Source organism: Acanthochromis polyacanthus, chromosome 20 (genome assembly GCF_021347895.1).
Source record: "Acanthochromis polyacanthus isolate Apoly-LR-REF ecotype Palm Island chromosome 20, KAUST_Apoly_ChrSc, whole genome shotgun sequence".
Taxonomy (NCBI): Eukaryota; Metazoa; Chordata; class Actinopteri; family Pomacentridae; genus Acanthochromis; species Acanthochromis polyacanthus.
In genome coordinates, this window is record NC_067132.1 from 13,047,879 (window position 1) to 13,067,343 (window position 19,465).

The window sequence follows — 19,465 nt, forward strand, 5'->3', positions numbered from 1 at the left end:
TTACAGTCACTCACAGAAGGACGATTCTTACTAGAAATGGATGTCTGTTAGTTAGACACAAGCAGAGTTGGTTATTTACCCCCTAAAGTAGCTGTGACCTAGAAAATCATGGGTGCTTGATTTAAGTTTGGACCATGGCATTTTTTGTAAGAAGTTTCCATTCGAAAAGAAAGAAAGAAATTCAATGTAGAACTGGGCTTTATCAGCAGAGAGGTTTTTCAGGCCCAGTGTGAGTTTTCAAGGATAGTCCACAGTGCAATCCCACTGTGCTGCTGATTGAATCCCTGTATTGATAAAGAAAGTGAGTGTCTGTCTGTGTGTTGAAGTCGATCAAAGTCCGTGATCTGTGGGAATGTGTGGAGAATTTCCAGCTCTCAATGGATTGCATTGAGCGCTCGAAATGGGAGTTCGGTCCCTGTGGGAACCTCTGTCTGCCCCCGCTCTCTGACTGCCTGACTGTCCCCTGATCACATTTTAAATATTTATGTGATATTCTGACACAAAGCCGGTGTCGAGAGGGAGAGAGAGAGAGGGAGAGAGAGGGAGAGCGTGGGGGGTGTTGCTGGTTGGGTAATACAGACTTTACACTGAGCTCTATGGCACACACTGTAAGACATAACTGGAATGCTTGCCATGCTTTGCTTTGAATCAGGACCCTGGGGTGTCTGCCATCTGCAGCCTGCCATCATACAGATTGTGTCATGATATGCCATCAGGGATTGTGGTCACTGTCCCACTGAAGACATTTTCTACCGCAAAGTCTGGCTGTGACCTGACAACACCAGCAGAGTACTGAAGCGTCTACAGCAGTGATTCCCAAACAAGGATGCATGTGTCCCAAATTACACAGCATATGTATAAAGACTGTGGAGTGGCTAAATTTGAAAAAATCTAAATTATGATTTGATTTCAAAAAGAAATATTGAGAATCTGAATATGTTATGACATCAGCGAAGTTATTTAAGAACTAATGAACACATTTAGAATTTAAGGAGAAGCAATTACCAATGAATTAGTTAGCAAGATATGTACACACTGTTTATCCTATATCTACAATTAATACTTTATCTATGCTAGCATTTGAACAGGTAAAATGTATTAAATATGGCTATGTTATCAATAGCTAACCTGTCCAGTTAAGTCAGCTGAGTTTGCTAGTTTGCTAGTTATAGTCTTGAAGATAATGAAGTTAATGGTTAAGAAGACTTAAACTAATTGATAATTATGGGGGCAATATCATTAGCTAAAAGTTCTAATTGAGCTCACTGATCGTTGAAATTGTTTGCCATCTTCAGTACAGTGAATAAATGGTGAAAGGCTACAAGTACAAGATCAGTAGCTGAAAAAGTTGACTGAAGTACTGGCTAATCAGATTATATAGTTGTTAGCTCTCTTAAAGCTAATAAATAAATGATGAAAAAGCTACAAGTAACAGAAAAAGTTAGCTTAAATATTGGCTAAACACATTAAGTTGCTGCTAACTAGCTAAAAGTTACTAAATAAATGGTTGACGAAGCTAAAAGTAATAAAATATATGTTTAGAATTAACTACTATGCAAAATTAATTGTGACACTATCCACAGTTTACACAACTAGTAGAGTTAAAAATGATCATTTATTAAAATCTGTTCCAAAGAACACATTTAGAACAATGCTAGTGGTGCTGTAGACAGTGTACTTTAGTCCATTTGACAGAGCTGTGGAACCACAAAAGATTTTAAAAAACGTTTGTGAATCACAGTAGCACATAACTAACCAAACACAGTGTCTTTATCTGGCTTTCTGTTCTTCTTTATATAGACTATTAAGACTTTAAACACCTTCTCTTGTTTTTACTAATTAAATTTTTTGTGTTTTCCGGCAGTTGATTTCCTTAAACGCTTCCTCGTCTAATTTTGAGTTTCCTTTTAAGTTCAGCTCTTGGGCATTGGCAAGAGATTTCCCTTGCTCAGGCTGTTGATCAGTGGTGTATAATGTGCATTATCCTCTGTAAGACGTATTAAGGGCTTATTTCGGTAAGACACTCCAGCTCTTTAAATCAGAAGTCGGCCTGCTTGCAAGCTTTTTCTACCATCTTTATTCTATAAACTGCACACCAAAGCCAAGAACATTTTGGCAGCGGCTGCAAGGTTTTTTCTCCATTATTCTAATTGCCTTTAACCTGTAATCAATATTTACAGCACAGGCTACCCAAAGGCTTGGAGGACTAAGCATTTCTTCCTCTTTTCTCTTGCATCTGATTTGATTAAGGAAGACTGCAGCCAGAGTGAAAGTGCGCTTCCTGGTTATAGATCAGGACAATTGGGGATTTTTTCCCCCCAGCATCACATTGTGACAGCTCTTGACCTTCCACAGTAGCTTTGGAGTCATTGTGACTTGAACAGTCTCTTCAACACAATCAGTGGTTGTCATGTATTGTTTGTAAAATGAAAAGGCCCGCAATCAGAGAACAAATAGAAAGGTCTGTTGGAAGGAGAAGGTGCAACTGAGGCGAGAGGATGAGAGAACGACAAAGAAAAGGGGGTAAGTGGGATGAGGAAAGAGAGGAAAAAAGGGTCGGTGAAGGAGAAGAAACAGTGAGAAATCAAGTCTCCAGAGTGTGAAAGGCCAACAGCCCACGCTGCGATTCCATCTGGCCTCCTCGCTCAGCATGTGTGTGTGTTTGAGCGAGTGGAAGAGCGCCAGAGCGAGACATGACCCCGTATATGTGTTTGTGTACGTAAGCGCGAGGCTGCATGCGTGTGTTTTTGCGCGAGGACATGCCTGCTCGTCCGTGTTGGCTTGCAAGTGCATGCGGTTGTGTCTACAGTCCCGGTGTGTGTTTGTGATGTGAAGATGAAAGAGTCCACAGCCCCTCGGCGCTACAGTGTGTGTCATTGCCTGACCCGTATACAGGGACCGAAATAAGTCAACGGGGACACATCTGCAATGTTCCCTCTAATTTTTCATGAGTCTGAGCGAACACACAAACTCCCTGAGCAGACCCTTGGACCACTGTGAGCAACATCAGACGTGTACACTGTGGTCACACCAGCATTGTATCCATCCAAGTTACATGGTTTGTTAAAAGAACCAAATTACAGCATTTACATTTCTGTTAAAACACTTTGTCAACAGGAGCCAGTTGAAGGCTGCAGTGATTCTGGTGACATTACAATGTATAAAAGTTAAGTTATTGAATATTTGTGTCTCTCTTCGCTGTTGCAGCGGTTTTTTCAATTTGCAGACGGTCCCTGTTCACTCCATAGACACCAATGTTATTTCTGCAGCTTGAAAGACAGCTACTTTTGATAAAACTGGGCTTGTAGCACAACATCTGCCTTACAACGATGGGAAAGAGGCATTGTTTATGTTTTTGACAACCTATATCTACCCAGGTATTGATGCTGGAAGTCTGAATCTGTGGATATCTTTCCAACTTTACTGAACTCGGGGCCACTACAACCCAAGGAGATCACAGGTTCTGTCTGAAAAGAAGTGGTATCATTTTAAACAATGAAACCATACTAGTAAAATAAAATGTAATGACCAACCAGTGTGCAATACTGGATTCTGCAAAAACAAACAACTGAATGCAGAATACTGTACAAAGAAATTCTCTACAGATATTTTTTCATCTATATCTAAATCTTAACACATTTAATGTATTAACTTATTTATGTGTGTAGGCATGTATATATTTAGTACTGTTAACATATCAGAGTTCTGAGTGAGTTTTTCTTAAGATAGACAAAGGCCATTTATTGATCACACATAAGCTTATCCATCCATCCATTCTCTATACACCACTTTATCCTCACTAGGGTCGCGGAGTGGCTGGAGCCTATCCCAGCTGACTCAGGTGAAGGCAGGGGACACCCTGGACAGGTCGCCTGTCTGTCAATAAATGCTTATTGAAAACTAAAAAGCATTTAAATAAAACTTAGGAGTTTATTGAGTCACTAAAATACTGTAGTGTCTACGGCCACATCAGCATGATTATAAGCATAATCTGGTAAATTCACAAACATACTGTAGAAAATCCAGCTTATCTCATCATGATGTCCCTTACTATATGGACTTCACGAGATGATTGGGGATGATAAACTGTGACCTGCTGGTTGGGTCCTCTCTATTCTCATGCTTCTTACATGTTTGTCTCCTGATGCCATGCTGCTTTACTTAGGCTGGTCCATGAGCAACAGAAAAAACAGTTTTTCTTGTACCTATTGCCAGGGGTTCCAGTCTTCCCACTCACGTCTGTACATTTGCAAACGTTTTTGCTTCTTTGGACGTGGTGGAGTTACGGGTGTAGACATTTCTAAACGTGCAGAGCAGTGCGCAGCAGCGTCTGTAACCAGGCAACCCGCGACAGGACAACAGGATCGGACACACACAGGGAAGCATAGATATATATAGAAGACTAGATACGATAGCGCGCTTTAGCAGCCGGCTAAGGTGGCTGCACATAAGGACGCCTGTAAATGACGTTGATTAGCTCCGTAAATACGTATGTGAATCACATCATTGGTTGGAGCATTCAGTCACCGGTAACTCACTGACTCACATTGTAAAATAGCACAGAATGAATTGTTATGCATTTATTTTATTTTCAATTTAGGTTGGATTTTTTTTGTGCACAGCGCAGATTTTCTGTGTGCTGAGACCATGTCAGCAGTGCGCAATTGCGCACGCGCGCAGCTTAGAGGAAACAGTGCACATCTGTGATAGTGACAGTACATGGAGGCTGCTCGAGACACCCAGAGGTACTCAGTGAGTGGGTGAACAACTTCCAACTTGGATATTTGGCTTTGTTGTTTGTAAAGTTGTGTTTCGCAGCTGATCTGCAGTTTTTGAGGACCAATACCACATGCGTGCTTGGACTTTCCATCACTGCACCTGTTCATTTCTTGTATTTTGCCACGTTTTTTTAAAAAGTGAGAGATAAAAGATCCTTATCTTGTCAAACACTCGAAATAATTAATTTCAAAATCATCCACACTAGCTTGCTTCTGTTGTTTTTGTTGAGTTTTAAATATATGTTGAATAAACAGACCTCAGAAACTGTGAAAATTTCATTGTCTCCTTAAGAAACGGAACAGAGAAGTCATGTAGGGTGGTAGCCACACAACCACAATACCCCAAGTGAACTGAGCCAGCTCTGTGACAAGAGCCCAGCCTCACTCCCAGCTCCTCGCATATGGTTGCTTTGTCACACTGGCAACACATTTGGGCTGTTTATAGTGCCGTTTTCTCAACATGCAGTTTGATAGCCCTATATAATATCAGAAATATTTGCAATTAGTCTGTAGTCAAATGTTCCATGCTGGCGTAGGTCCTCTTCAGATTTGCTTTTGTACATGTGTTTACAGTTGTGAAAAGGTCTATTTTCATCCAAATCATGATCTTACCTGGTTCTGGCTTAAACTTAACCAAAGGGCAAGTGAAAATGAAATAAAGTGACAAAATAACATGGAACTGAGTGAAAAGATCACCTTTCATCATAGGACAGTAACCTCAAGCACTGTTAGTAGAAGTTAATGAAAGAGGTGTCATTTTTTATTTTCAAATTAGAAAATCTGATAAATGGAACAAACATGAAGAAGACACTGCTTCAAGCAGTAGTCATTCAATAATTAGACCACAATGTTCTTATGCTAAACATGCAATATGCAAGATTTTGAACAAAAAATCTAGCATTATTAAAGCAGTGAACAAGAATTTATTATATACAGATGTAGTGGAGTAACTTCATCTTTAACAGGGAATGAAATCACATTCCCTGTGTATGTTTAATCTGAGCTTCTCTGTTCTGTTTCAGAAGCTGATCAGGCCCCATGTGCATGTGAGTCCCTCCCTTTGAAACTGTTCACCCAGAACCAGAATTTAAAATCAAATTATTTCATTCAAGGTAATGACCTAATTTGCGTGCTCTTGTTTTATTAAAGCTCAGTGTTTGTCTCTACTGCTTAGTCTCTGCTTCTCCATTTGCGCCTATGAATTCCCAATCTTCTCTGTTCCAATTGTTCCAATTTCCCTCCTGGCCCCCGGTCCTCCTCTCCTCTGTCATGGTGCCGTAATGCTGCGGTCGCTCGGCCAATCACGTCGCTCGCTTGTTCCGAATTCTTCTGTCGAGTTTTTGGCAACCAATGGGAGAGCCCCGATTGTTCCAATTTGGTCACATGACTCGGGATTTCCCTAACACCACCGCGGCAGTTCAAATCGGCCCGCTGACGCTACTTTACCCGTTTAAACTCATTCATTTCTCTCTTTTAAAGGAAATAACCGCGCAGAATCAAAGTTTATGACAGACAACAGTCAGAATGACTTTCCTGCTGTGTGTTTTTAACCCGCTGTGGTGAATTAATGGAGTAAAGATGCAAAAATAATGTTAAAAATCGAAGTGGAGTTCATAAATTAATATTAATTGCAGTTTTATGAATGTGCCAATGTACAATAATATACATAGACACTGTATTGTTTAAACCAGATGGATTAAAGTTGTTAAACACTTGAATTCAGCGTCTGATTACATCTTAATGCACCACTTGACATTAATATTATTGTTAATATTAATACTTATATCCTTTCTGATCAGGATCAGTTCATGTGCAGCTAAAAACCTAATCACTGATCTATTGATCTGTCTTCTTCTGCTTTAATTAAATTGCTGGTGTCAAAAATATGCGGTGCTTTATCATTAGAACTGATTTTATGTGTATTTATTATGAAGCACTTCAAGCAGATGTTCTGCTGGGTCCATCAGAACCATCAGAACATCCAGAAATCACTGATGCATCCAGTAGTTGAATTCTTGTTGATACCACTGCATTCCTTCTGGTTGTGTCCCGGTATACAGATCTCCATGAAGCTGCTGGAACCTTCTGGATTAAAACCACCCTGTTGGCCTTTCAGTTCAGATGTTGAAGGCTGAAGACAGATTCTGATTTATGACAGTTTGTTGTTTGGTTCCTCTGTCTGACATGATCACGAATGAAAGAAAACTCTGCATCTTTTTGCAGCTCAGTAAAACACGTTAACACAAAGGTCAGAGGTCAACCTGATCATCAGGATCTATCAGTTGGATCCTAAGGTCTGAAGGCCAGCGTAGAACATGTTGGACAGGTCCCAGTTCTGGTTCCAGCAGGAATAAATTAAAAACACAGCATGAAATAGAAGAAAGAAGAAATAGAATAATAGAAGAAAGAAATGAATGAAATCAGAATCAACTCTGCAGGCCCAGTTTCACACAAAAATGACAAATGTGACTCTGGTGAGTCTCAGCTCTGAGTGCAGTAATCAGAGAAATAAACTAAGAACTGCAAATAAAGGAGAAAAGAAAGAAAAACTGCAAATAAAGGAGAAAAGAAAGAAAGTACCACAATATAAACACATAAACAGCAGCATTTACGGTGTCTGTGTAAAGTGGGTTACTGAGAGAGGAGTGGTACATTTAAAGTAGTATTAATAGTACTGGTAGCAGTAGTAGTGAAAGTTAAAAATAAGTATTATAACTGAGGAGAAGGTGAGGACATCAGACTGTATAAATGTAAAAGTTAAATTCCTGACATGGAATAAGAGTTCTAGTAAAAGCTGATGTTCATTGAGAGGCAGATGGAGTCTAGAGGTTCTGGTTCTGGTTCTGCACAGTCTCCTGGAGGGAAACAGTCAGTTAATAGAGTAATAAATCAGAGTACATGCACATTACTGCACACACACAGAGGACATGTATATTACTGCACATGCACATTGCTGCACACACACAGAGTACATGCACATTGCTGCGCACACACACAGAGGACATGTATATTACTGCACACACAGAGTACATGCACATTGCTGCACACACACAGAGGACATGTACATTGCTGCACACACAGAGTACATGCACATTGCTGCACACACACAGAGTACATGCACATTGCTGCACACACAGAGTACATGCACATTGCTGCACACACACAGAGGACATGTACATTACTGCACACACAGAGTACATGCACATTGCTGCACACACACAGAGGACATGTACATTACTGCACACACACAGAGGACATGTATATTACTGCACACACACAGAGTACATGTCATTTGCAGCACAGTACATGTATATCAGTATATACAGAGTACATGTGTGATTTATGTATGATTTTAATTTAGTTTTAACAGTTTGTGCACAAAGCATAACGTCATGTGCAGTGTAACAGCAGAGTGTTTTGAACGCGGCGCCGCCGCCGCTCGCACGTAACGGTACCGGTACCGTACGCGTCGCCGCTTCGTTTCGGTCGGTCCCGACTCGCCCGGGCCAGCCGAACCGGCCGCGCGGAATCCGGCCGTCGCCTGGGATCGATCCCGCGACCTCCCGCTCCGCGATCGCCGCCCCGCCGCCGCGCGCCGCTTTTCCCCCTTCCCCCCACCGAGAAGATTGGCCGCCAGCCTTTGCGCCTGTTCCACTACAATCTTTGTGTGTCTGTTTCCACTAACAAGTTTCGCTCCAGTCCAGTGATTTGTTAGCCTCGCCGCGCTAGACCCAGCTCTTAAGCCACAAGGGTCTAGGAACGCTCGACAAGGAGGGAGGCGGGCTAAAAGGTTGTCTTTCAAATCACTCTGCAGCAATTAGGTAGGTATACAACCAATCAGTGCAACGAATAGGCTATCGACGTAGTTCCTAGAGCGCCGGATTGTGGCTAAGTCCCATTAGCTTCCCAACCAGTGGAGCCAACTGGTATATTAAGGATTTGCCATATTCCGTCGGCATAAGTCCAAATACATCTTTCTTCTCAATGAAACACTTCAGTGCCGTCTTTTGTTTATCTTTTAAGTTGAATTTTAGCTTCAAATCTTTAAGGGCTGTGGCCAAAGCCAAGTCGAAAGATAACTGTTTATTGTGCCCCGGTTGTTTCTGTCAGAATCGTCGCGCCTCTGTCGTCACTTAGTTACGCCCGCCTTCTGACTCTACACTTCATGGTGATTGGTCCGGCCAGTTTTAGGCGCATCCAACCTCGAGCATTATGGAGGGTAACTAGACCCACCCTGGCAGAGAATTAAATTTGTTGCCGTGGGTTGTCTAGCGCGGCTAGGCTAGTGATTTGTGGAAACAGACACACAAAGATTGGAGCAGACATGAGCGGAGAGGAGAGCCAGGTGAAGCGAAGCAGATGCTATACCAGTTGGCAACAGTTTGCTGGAGCCATTCAGTGTACAAGGGGTCCTCGATTTACGTCAGAGTTCTGTTCCTACAGCCAGATGCAAGTCATTTTTGCCAAAAGTCAGAACTCTGGCAAAAGCGTATTCAAAGTCAATGTGTGCATCACAATATCAATCAGTTCTTTGGAAAAGTCATGAACACCAATGGTTTTCATGCATGTATGAATTGGCTTTCCTTTTCTTTGAAGGACTGCTATCAGAAGCATCTGACTTACACTTGGAAGCCATAATGAAGGGCAAAAAGTTAGCACATGTAGCACAATCCAAGGTGGCGCACAACTTGGGATGCAAACAAAAGTCATCTTATAGCGCCACTCTACTCTCCAACTAGCTCCACGTAACCAGTTCCGACTAAATGACAAAACGTCGTACGTCATAAACCAAGGACCTGCCCATAACCAGTTCCAATGTAACAACGAAACGCTCAAGGATGCCATAAACTGAGGACCCCCTATATTATACAACATTAGTCAGGTTGTGGCTCAATTTTTTTTCCTCAGCTCTTGTGCCCACAGCCTTTCTGGATGTAAATTAAAGCAAAGGGAAAGAGGATGTGTGGGTGATGTGCTTTTGGTTTGGTCTGAGGCGTTGGTGCTCTGTGATGACAACCAGTGCTTGTGAATGTTCCACTCAGAGCCTTTACTATTTTTTTTAATCATTCAGCTCAGTAATAGCCATGTGTTTGACTCCAGCTGAAGTCCTTGCTGCTGTGATAAGGCCCCGTGATCATATCAGATCTAAGGTGGTGATACTGAGTCAATTGATACCTTTCAAAGAAGATTGCAAACAACAACAATAAAACAAAATAGGTAGGAGGTATGTATGAATTTTTATTGCACAAATTTGTACAGTGTATTTGCCAGCTCAGATCACAAAAATTAAGCCTGGGAACACTGACTATCCAGGGAGCTCGTTATGTAAATAGTTTATAGTAAATTGGCAACCTTAAAAAAATCTCTTGCATTTTACAGTGCTTTGCCCTTTTGGCCCAATTTGCCTGGCAAGAGTAAACTTTTGCAATCTATAATTCTGAAAACAGTGATAAAAAAATGCAAGCCTAGCACCATAATCCCTTCTGCATCAGTAACAAATGGTGATGAAACAAACAGCTCCTCAAATCCCTCTGAATCCTCTCTTCTTCGCTCCCCGAGCATCGTCTTGTCCCTAAATATCCCCCTGACCCATTTCAGGCTTTCGTTGGAGACAGTTTACACTGTCTTGCATAAAAGGCAGTCTGGGCTAGTCGTAATAGTGTCAACAGTCTGCGGGGCTGATCCACTAAAGCTGTGCTCAGAGATGTGAAGAAAGCTGTGAGTGGGGCTGATCTGCTGGAGTTTGGAGTGGATTCTCTCAATTAAATGAGCAAAAACAAAAGCTATTTGTGGTGGCTGACTGATGATGTAGTGTTGCAAGTCAAGCTTTTTTTTTAAAAAAAAAACAGCATTACTTTGCATGTCAAAACTGATAGAGTGATTTTTATGGTACGATCTAGGAGCAGACCACCAGTCACGCAATATGGAGCCACTGCTGTGCCAGTCTGTATTTAGGCACAACTTTATCTGTTCAAATATACAGACACAAAAATGTATCTGCCTGGGTAAGATATAGCATACTCTTTAATTAACCCTTATGCATAAGTGGGCCAAAAATGACCCGGTGAGGTTGTTGACTTGCAATATCTTTGTAATGAAAAGTTATTTCATAGTCCAGGTATTTCTCAAAAGACATGTTTTTGATATAATTCCATTTAAATTTTTAAGTTAGCTTTTATGCTTTAAAAATTTGTATTACTCCCCCAAGCTTCCATAAATGGGTCAAAAATGACCAGCATTCATTTCAGTTGTGGCTATCAGGAATATATTTTCTGTGGACCACACACACACTATGTCAGAAGTGTCACCGATCAGGAATATTATTTTATACAACAAGACCTGATACATGTGAGTATTATCTATATTTTTTACCTCAGAAAAAAAAATTGACCAAATTGATCATTTTAAACGTACTTGCACATTCATGACTCTTGTGTGAGTGAGTTTGTGTCGTTATTATTTATCAACAGATTAGCCTATTTTACAGTTAGCTAACACTAGCTAGCTAACTAACTAAACTAGCAAACATTAGTCTATGTATTGGGTGTGCTTGTGAGCAGGTGTGCATTTATTTATATAGCTACCTATTGATTGATAGGTTTGCATGTGAAACATGAAATCATTCTTGTGTGGAACAAAATATAATACAAACAACAACACAAATGATTATGCTTAACAAAAATGACAAAAATGACATAAAATACATTTATTCTCATACTGGTCATTTTTGACTCACGTATGGAAGCGTGTAGGGTTCAATCATACATGCATCTAAGGGTTAAACAACATTTTTGATACATTTTTTACCTCTGGGGCTGGGCATTAAAGTTTGAGGATATGAGTGTTAGTCTAACTCAACACAAAATGTTTGTGTTGAGGAACGACACACATTCATTTACTGCTATTTAGTATTTACAACTTTTTCCTCTGTGTTATTGTACATATAATTCATTCATAAATCATGTTAATTACAGTCTAGTTTTCACATATCAGTGGCCTCAACAAGGACATTATATCAATAAATGCAATGCTTAATTACAATATAAACACTTCTTTGGCTTTGATTCTTTGGTTACAAGAAAGCTTAAAGTCTCACAATGACTTTGAGGACCTTTGTGCTACCATGGACTAATAGCTATATGTGTGGAGATGTGGCTGCCTGATCCTGATTAAGCAACTGCAGACATATAGAAAGTGTTTAATAATCAACTTATGGCACGCAGCAATCATTTTAGGTGCAGCACTACTGCACTCTAAGTCACTTTGTTTTGGAAGCCAGCCTGCTGTGAATGCCTGCCAGATGCCAAAAAGTAACTCTTGATAAATACATTTTTGTCCAACAGAATGAAGTAACTTTTTTCTTGTAGCTTGAAAAAAAAGGGTCACTTGAAGTGCCAATAGGGACTAGCTGGCTCATTTGAGATGAATTCATGAGTAAACATTCAAATAGATTTCGAAGATGTGGCCAAGAAAATCTTGGCAGATGAATATGATGACAACCAAACGCCAATGGTTTCATCATCCCCTTCTATAGCTCCTCCAAACCCTCAGTCTGCCTCAGGTTGACCTTTACTTATTTTAGTTATCGGCACTGAACAGATTCAGCTCCAATCCGGTTCTGTAGAGCAGTGACCTTCCTGTGGTGCGTCACAGATGAGTTACAGGAAGGAAAAATATGGAACGGTGGTAAAGAATATGAATAAATACATTCTGTCTGCTCTCAGATGGTCTTTTAAAAATCTCTCTTTGACAGCCGCTTGAAATGATGACATGAGCACGTCTTCATTATGACCATCTGATTTCATTGAAACCCAAAGAGATTCTGCATGCTGATCTGCACAGTCCAACCAGATGCTGCTGGAAAGATTTTTCTTTTTGTGCCTGGTGGATCCAGACAGAGTGGCCTTTTACTGGGCTGCAGTAAAGAACGCCAGCCTCCTCCAGCTATTCATTATCTTAAGTGTGTCTGCAGCAGGCCGTGAGCGCAGAGCGTTCAGAGGCACGATGGGAAGGATTGCTGAAACAAGCTTTTCAAAGGGGGAGATCTCACAGGACACTGTTAATTAACGAGAGGATGTGATGTGTCTGACTGAGATGGCTGACATGTCCGTCCTGTCTGCCTGTTGTTGTAAAAGCGTTAGGTTCACAGTTCTCAAGAAGTAGTGTATTAATTTGTTCTCATTTTAAAACCTGAGTGTTACTTCAGAAATTTCCTGCCAGGAGGAGAAAGTTTCATGACTAACTGCCACTTTTTTTGTAATTCAGAAGATTTAGCCTATTCTTAAAATTTAAAGTAGTTCAGTCTCCTCTCCTGGGAATTATTAGGAAGCCAATCTGAGTTGTCCGTCAGTATGAGGAAAACACACCAGCTGTTGGTTTAGTGTTAGACACTTGATATCATCAGTAAGGGCTTTAATATCATTAGAAAGAGGGGAAATGTAGCATCCTTCACTGCTTTGACTGTAACAGAACAGCAGAAAAGGACACAACTAAGTGTAATCTTTATCTTTTATTTGTTACACTCTACCAACCTCTTAAGGCCTCTACACACTGTGCGATTTTAACGATCTTATAGGTTCACAGCTATGGAGCCATAATGCTGACAGTAAGTTTTGGCATTGAAAAAATGTTGAATTGAAAGCGAAAATACAACCATTGAAGTTTCAATCTTACTGGCAGTGTTTTCACATGAGGGGCGGGGGCTGGGGGGGCGGGGCTTATAGCGCGAGAACATGATTCTTGGTTTTGAGGAAAGGGGACAGGAGGAGATTGCCCTGTGCTGGCTAACGCCATTTTTGTTTGACCAAGCATGGATCAGAGTTCACCTCAGGGGCGGATTGAACGTTATGTCATTCAGTCGTTTGACCGAAGGGCCGGTCCACATGTGGGCCGGTACGCTGATATTTATTAAATAATTTTGATTATTGGCCACCTGATGTCTGTATAGCTCATCGGGTTAAGCAGGCAACCCATGTATAGGGTCTGAAATCCGACGCAGCAGCCTGGGTTCGATTCCTGCCTGTGGTCCTTTGCTGCATGTCATCCCCCTACTTTTCTCCCCATCTCCTGTCACTCTTCACTGCGACTATCACAATAAAAAGGAAAAATATATATTATTATTTTTATTTGTTAAGCTGCCAAAATATTCAAATGTGATTTATATTCTTCCATCTGCATATTATATTTTTTTCCCGATGGTCTTAATGTGTGTTTCACAGGTAAAATGTTTGAAAAAGGATTTTTTGTGGTCTGAATTGTAATCAACCCTATGAGCCGAATTTGACTCCCAATCCGGTGTTCAAGATTAACTGGTGTACCGATGCCTGTTCAAAACACACAGACGTCAATAAACTGTTCCGAAATGTTCTTGTTGTCAGCTTTAACGTTGTCGTTATTGCTCTGTTTGGACTCACGGCTGTTCAGTCTACCAGTAAAATACTCGGTTTAATGAGGACTTCCACCTAACGGAGTGGAAATATCGCTTCACTGTTGTAGAGTGTGACGATCTACATCAGATTAACTGGTGACAGTCTGTGGCCTCAGTCAGACAGAAAGAGCAAGAGAAGTTCTAATGCCATTTTCAAAGCTTACTGCGATAAACCAGTTGACCTGAGTTGTTCTACTTTTAAACAGATTTTAAGTAAAACAACAATGACATCATATAAACCATCTGACCACATTCTAACCAGAGATTTCACATTCCAGCCTTCAGAACGTCGATATGCTTCATCTATTTTTCCCCCCGTTATTTAGGATTTATTTATTTTACTGGGTCATTGCAAGTTAATCAACATTGTATTCCATAGAATCAATGCATTGTAAATTAAATGCATTGGCTTTATAGAACACAAAATTAAAGGTATTTTTTTAATTTCTAAAGACCTGGAACAATAATAGAGACGAGGATATTTATTCTACAAAACCTTAACGAGCCCACCCTTGAACTATATAGCTAGCTGCTGTACAAACAAGATCTCACAACTCAAGACGTGAAACAATAAAATAAGAATTAATAAAAACAGACCAAATAAGATCATCTTGCTGAATTGTTCTACCATAAGTTCCATCTGCAGAGTCCCTCTCAGACTAAAAACTGCCTCTTCACTGAACACCTTTACACTTATATATACTTATGACTACCAATAGCTGTGAATAAATGTTACTTTTTTCCTTTTTATTAGCTTTATTTGACAGGTAAGTAGAGGGACGGACGGAAAAGTAGGGAGAAACCCTACAGCAAAAAGCCGTGAGCTGGAGATGAACCCAGGCCACTGCGTCGGGTTTATCTTCCTGTTTATAGAGCTCCTGTTCAGCCACCTGAGCTAATGCCCCAGTGTATGTGACATACTGAAAGAAATTGGTGTCTTTTCTCAATGACGTCAGTTTAGAGTAGTATGACAAAGTTCTGCTGCTGGTTTGAACATGAATGTCCTGTGAATTTTGCTAAATTGCTGCATTTCAAATCCAATACCTTAAATACTGCTGGGCTGTTTTGGTCAAATTTTTACGTTTGTGTTATTTAAATAAGACAGTGTAGCTACAATGTGATCTAAACCTGCCAATACTGTATCAATATATTAATGTTATACTGCAACACTTTGGGATTCTGTTATCACACGGCTTGGTGAACTTCTTGTTAAATAACGTGTACACCATGTGCTGGTCTCCTGTCTGCTGCTTTAACAGGTTTTAACAGTAAACAGAGATCGCAGCTCCACTGGTTCCACAGTCCATGTTCCAACCGCGGTGACGTAGTTTTTCTTTCATGTAGCCTGACAGCGCATGACTTTTAAAATGAGAACGCCTCTTATTTCCAGTTATTTTGTCAAGACCGAAATTTATAGAACAGCAGAAATCTCATTTTATAGACGAAGTTGTCCCATTGTTTATTTCCTGGTCAGTAGGTAAGGGGTCCTGAAAAGCCACACCTACGAAACATCTGCCTCAGAAACCCTGCTATCACCAGTTGATCGGAACACCAGTTAATCTTTAACACCGGCCCTGGTTCACCTGGACCTGGGACTTCGAAAACGGCAGTAAGTCTGTTTCTCTTTTTACGTATTAGTATATAATATTTTTCCACACAGAACCTTATGGCGTTAAAACCACTTTAGGCTTCATATTATGCTAATTTAGCAAACGTGCTAATGTTCTCTAAGCTAGCTAATGTAAAAGGGCTTTGACTCGTTTCTACAGACACATTTCCACTTATAGGAGGGATTCTTCATCAACATAAATATTAATATTATTATTCAATATTATTTACTAACTAACTTAGCTGCAGTCAATTCCAGCCATTTTCAGTACAAAAAAATCGCTAATATTCTATTGTAAATAAAAATATGACGAGAAATACAGGGAATATTGGACGCGCATCGCGAGGTGCATTTCCTTGAAAACGACCTATTCGTGGAGTATATACCGACTTCAAGACATGTTTTGGACAAAATATGTCACTGGCTTGATTCGTCTGGATGTCCAAGGTTGGATTATGGCCGTTTTTTGTGGAATATTTTCATCTGTGTGTAATAATGAACCCGGAAATGTGAGTTGCGCTGTGTACGTTGAAGCCGTGTACAGAGAAAGGATGGATGGATATTCGTTGTTTGTTGGACAAATGTGTTTATATTACCCGCTGTGGTAATCACATCTGAAAGTGGTTTATACCGGCGGATTCATGAGAATCTAAGCTTTCCATCGGCGTATAGTGTTTGTATAATCGCGTTTGCAGTTTCAGACATTTAGCAAATTGCTTATGCAGATCTCAAAGTGTACCGCGGGCGGGACACTGAAGCGCAACTGAAGCGCAACGAGTTAAATATTATTTTGCCACAACTTAGCCCCTCCAGAAAAAACGCAGGCAAAAACCCTTGATTCTGCGAGTAAAAAAACCTTGATTCTGCAGGCTACATCCTTGATTATGCATTAGCTAGCTTACAGAACGTTGCTAAATTAGCATAATATGAAGCCTAAAGTGGTTTTAACGCCACAAGGTTCTGTGTGGAAAAATATTATTTACTAATACGTACAAAGAGAAACAGACTTAGTGGCGTTTTCGAAGTCCCAGGTCCAGGTGAACTCTGATCCATGCTTGGTCAAATGAAAATGGCGTTAGCCAGCACAGGGGGCAATCTCCTCCTGTCCCCTTTCCTCAAAACCAAGAAGCGCGTTCTCGCACTATAAGCCCCGCCCCCCCAGCCCCCGCCCCTCACGCGAAAACACTGCCAGTAAGATTGAAAGTTCAATGTTTGTATTATCGCTTTCAATTCAACATTTTTCAATGCCAAAACTTACTGTCAGCATTATGGCTTCATACACAGCTTGCTACACTGTACAACGTGAATCTAATAATCTTTGGGCACAACATGAAGTTTGCTCTGTGCAGATTCCACGATGAAAACGAAGCTGAATCGCAGCCTACGATATACGTGAGTCGACGTGAATGCGGAAGAAATAACCAACTAAGTAAACAACCAAAACATAAACGGAGCACCTACAATCACAGGAAAACTAGCCAAACATGAACGGAGCCCTCGCCCTTGTGACATTTATGTGTTTGGAGAGAAATCCCAAACATGAACATGGAGAGAATATGGACATGGATGTGGTTAAGAAAGAGAGGGTAATCTGGGATTCCAATTTTACAAAGCTTGAAGTAAGCACTTGTTAGGATCTACTGTTATGGTTTGTCATTTTCTAACAAAACACACTTCTTCTTTGTTTAAATCCCATGTGTTTGTTTTGATGCGTTTTTCCATTGTAGCTGCAAATCATCTATTTGGGTTTAGTGCCAGTGTTGCGCTGATCAGTATGTCATTTCATACTGCATTTCTATTGGTTAGTTAGTTGTCGTAGGTCACAGCAGCAGTCACACTGGCCACGTTTACATAAAGTTTTTTAATTTGGAATTATTATTTCAGAATTAACTCATTGGGAATTAAAGTCATGTGCTTCACATTTACATGGAAATATTAATTCAGAATTAAGGCTTACATGGACCGCACATTTATTCCCCTTGCTAAATTCCGCTTTAACACTTGGGCGTTGGAAAGGATTCTGATTGGACAGGGAGTGGACGTGATGTATCCCTGTTTACTGGAAAAAAACAAACTCTATTTGCCGCAGCATTTCTTTTTCCCAACAACATAGAGGAACAAGTGATAAGCACGCTTTTCACTTTGCTTTATGTTGTCATTTGAAAACAGCAACTCGAGAATGGCGTAGTACTTCTGTTGCGCCAGTAAGGTCGCAGAATGTGTACGTCGCTACATCGCTATGTGAGGAGCCAAGCATGCGCAGAATGACCGGAATTAACTAAAGCGGAATTAACTGTATACATGAATACAACGTACACAGGAATTAGTTTATTCGGAATTAACATCGGAATAAACCAGGTAGTTTATTCGGATTTAACTTCTTAATTCAGAATTAAGTGTTTACAAGGAGATTTTAAAGCGGAATTAACTTTAATTCCGAATTAAAGAGGAATTGAAGGTCTCATGTAAATGTGGCAACTGTGTGATGATCACCCCAAATTTCTGACAGTCAGAATTTTATGGCAGCTTGTCTTTGGTCGTAACACAATGACAACAGCCGTCCTTGAATCTGTCTAAGTGTGACGTAGGACCACTGATTTAGAACCACGACCAAAGATATCACCACAATTCTCTCACGATTGTTATCTTCTGGGATGGACGAAAATCGCACAGCGTGTAGTGACCTTTATTACAGACATTTCAGGCTTGACCCTTTCATTTTTTAGTCAAATTTTTCTCCAGGTTTTCTGTGATGTCTGAGATTTGATGCTGATTATCTGTGTACAACCTGTACCAGCAAGATAAAAGAGTAATTTACTGCATGTTAATTATGAAATAAAAAGGGATATTTGTAAGTATATGCAGGGTAAGACAAACAAAAGTAAGCGTGCTCTGAATAGGGGTTTGGATGAGTTGTTGAAGAGCTTTCTGAAGTAGAGCCCCCCTCCTCACCTGTTGATGTGCACCTTGACACGTGTCAAACCATTAGTGTAGTTTCTGTAATGAGCCAGGAAGGGAAGCATGAAGGGGTTGATTAAGCTAATGTTGTAGCAGAAAGACATCCTTCATCCACTGCTGATTAAACAAAGTAAATGCTACATGGCTGCTGCTGTTAAAGTGAAACTCTGTATTGGGAAGTGAAGGGGCGTTCACATAGAGTTGTTTTTTTTGTCACCGGTTTAGCAGTTATTCCAGTTTTGATTTTTTTTGGATATGGATGGGATTAGATATTTGAAGCTCCTCAGTGGCTATTTTTTATTTGCCATAAGCATAGTCGTCCTTTTCCAAACCTTCCTCGACCAACAACAACATAAAAACTTAATACATAACATAATAAAGAGTTCTACAAATTTATTGAGTCACCCACAGCACCAAGATGTTACAAAGTCACTCCACTAGCTGTAAGGTTGTTGGTAGGTCAGCACGCTTATGCCCAAAATTCATTCATTTTCAGGGCCAATATTTTTATTATATTTTCAATTTAAAGAAATGGGGAAAAAAGTATCCAGTTGTGCTACATTTCTGTTACTGTACAAATTTTTGCTTGAAATAAGGTTCTTCACTTGACTTTCTGAGTCAAATTCTGACTTAATTTGTATCCAGAACTTTTTACTTCCTGAACTTTTACTTATCAAAAGACTCTCTTTTTAC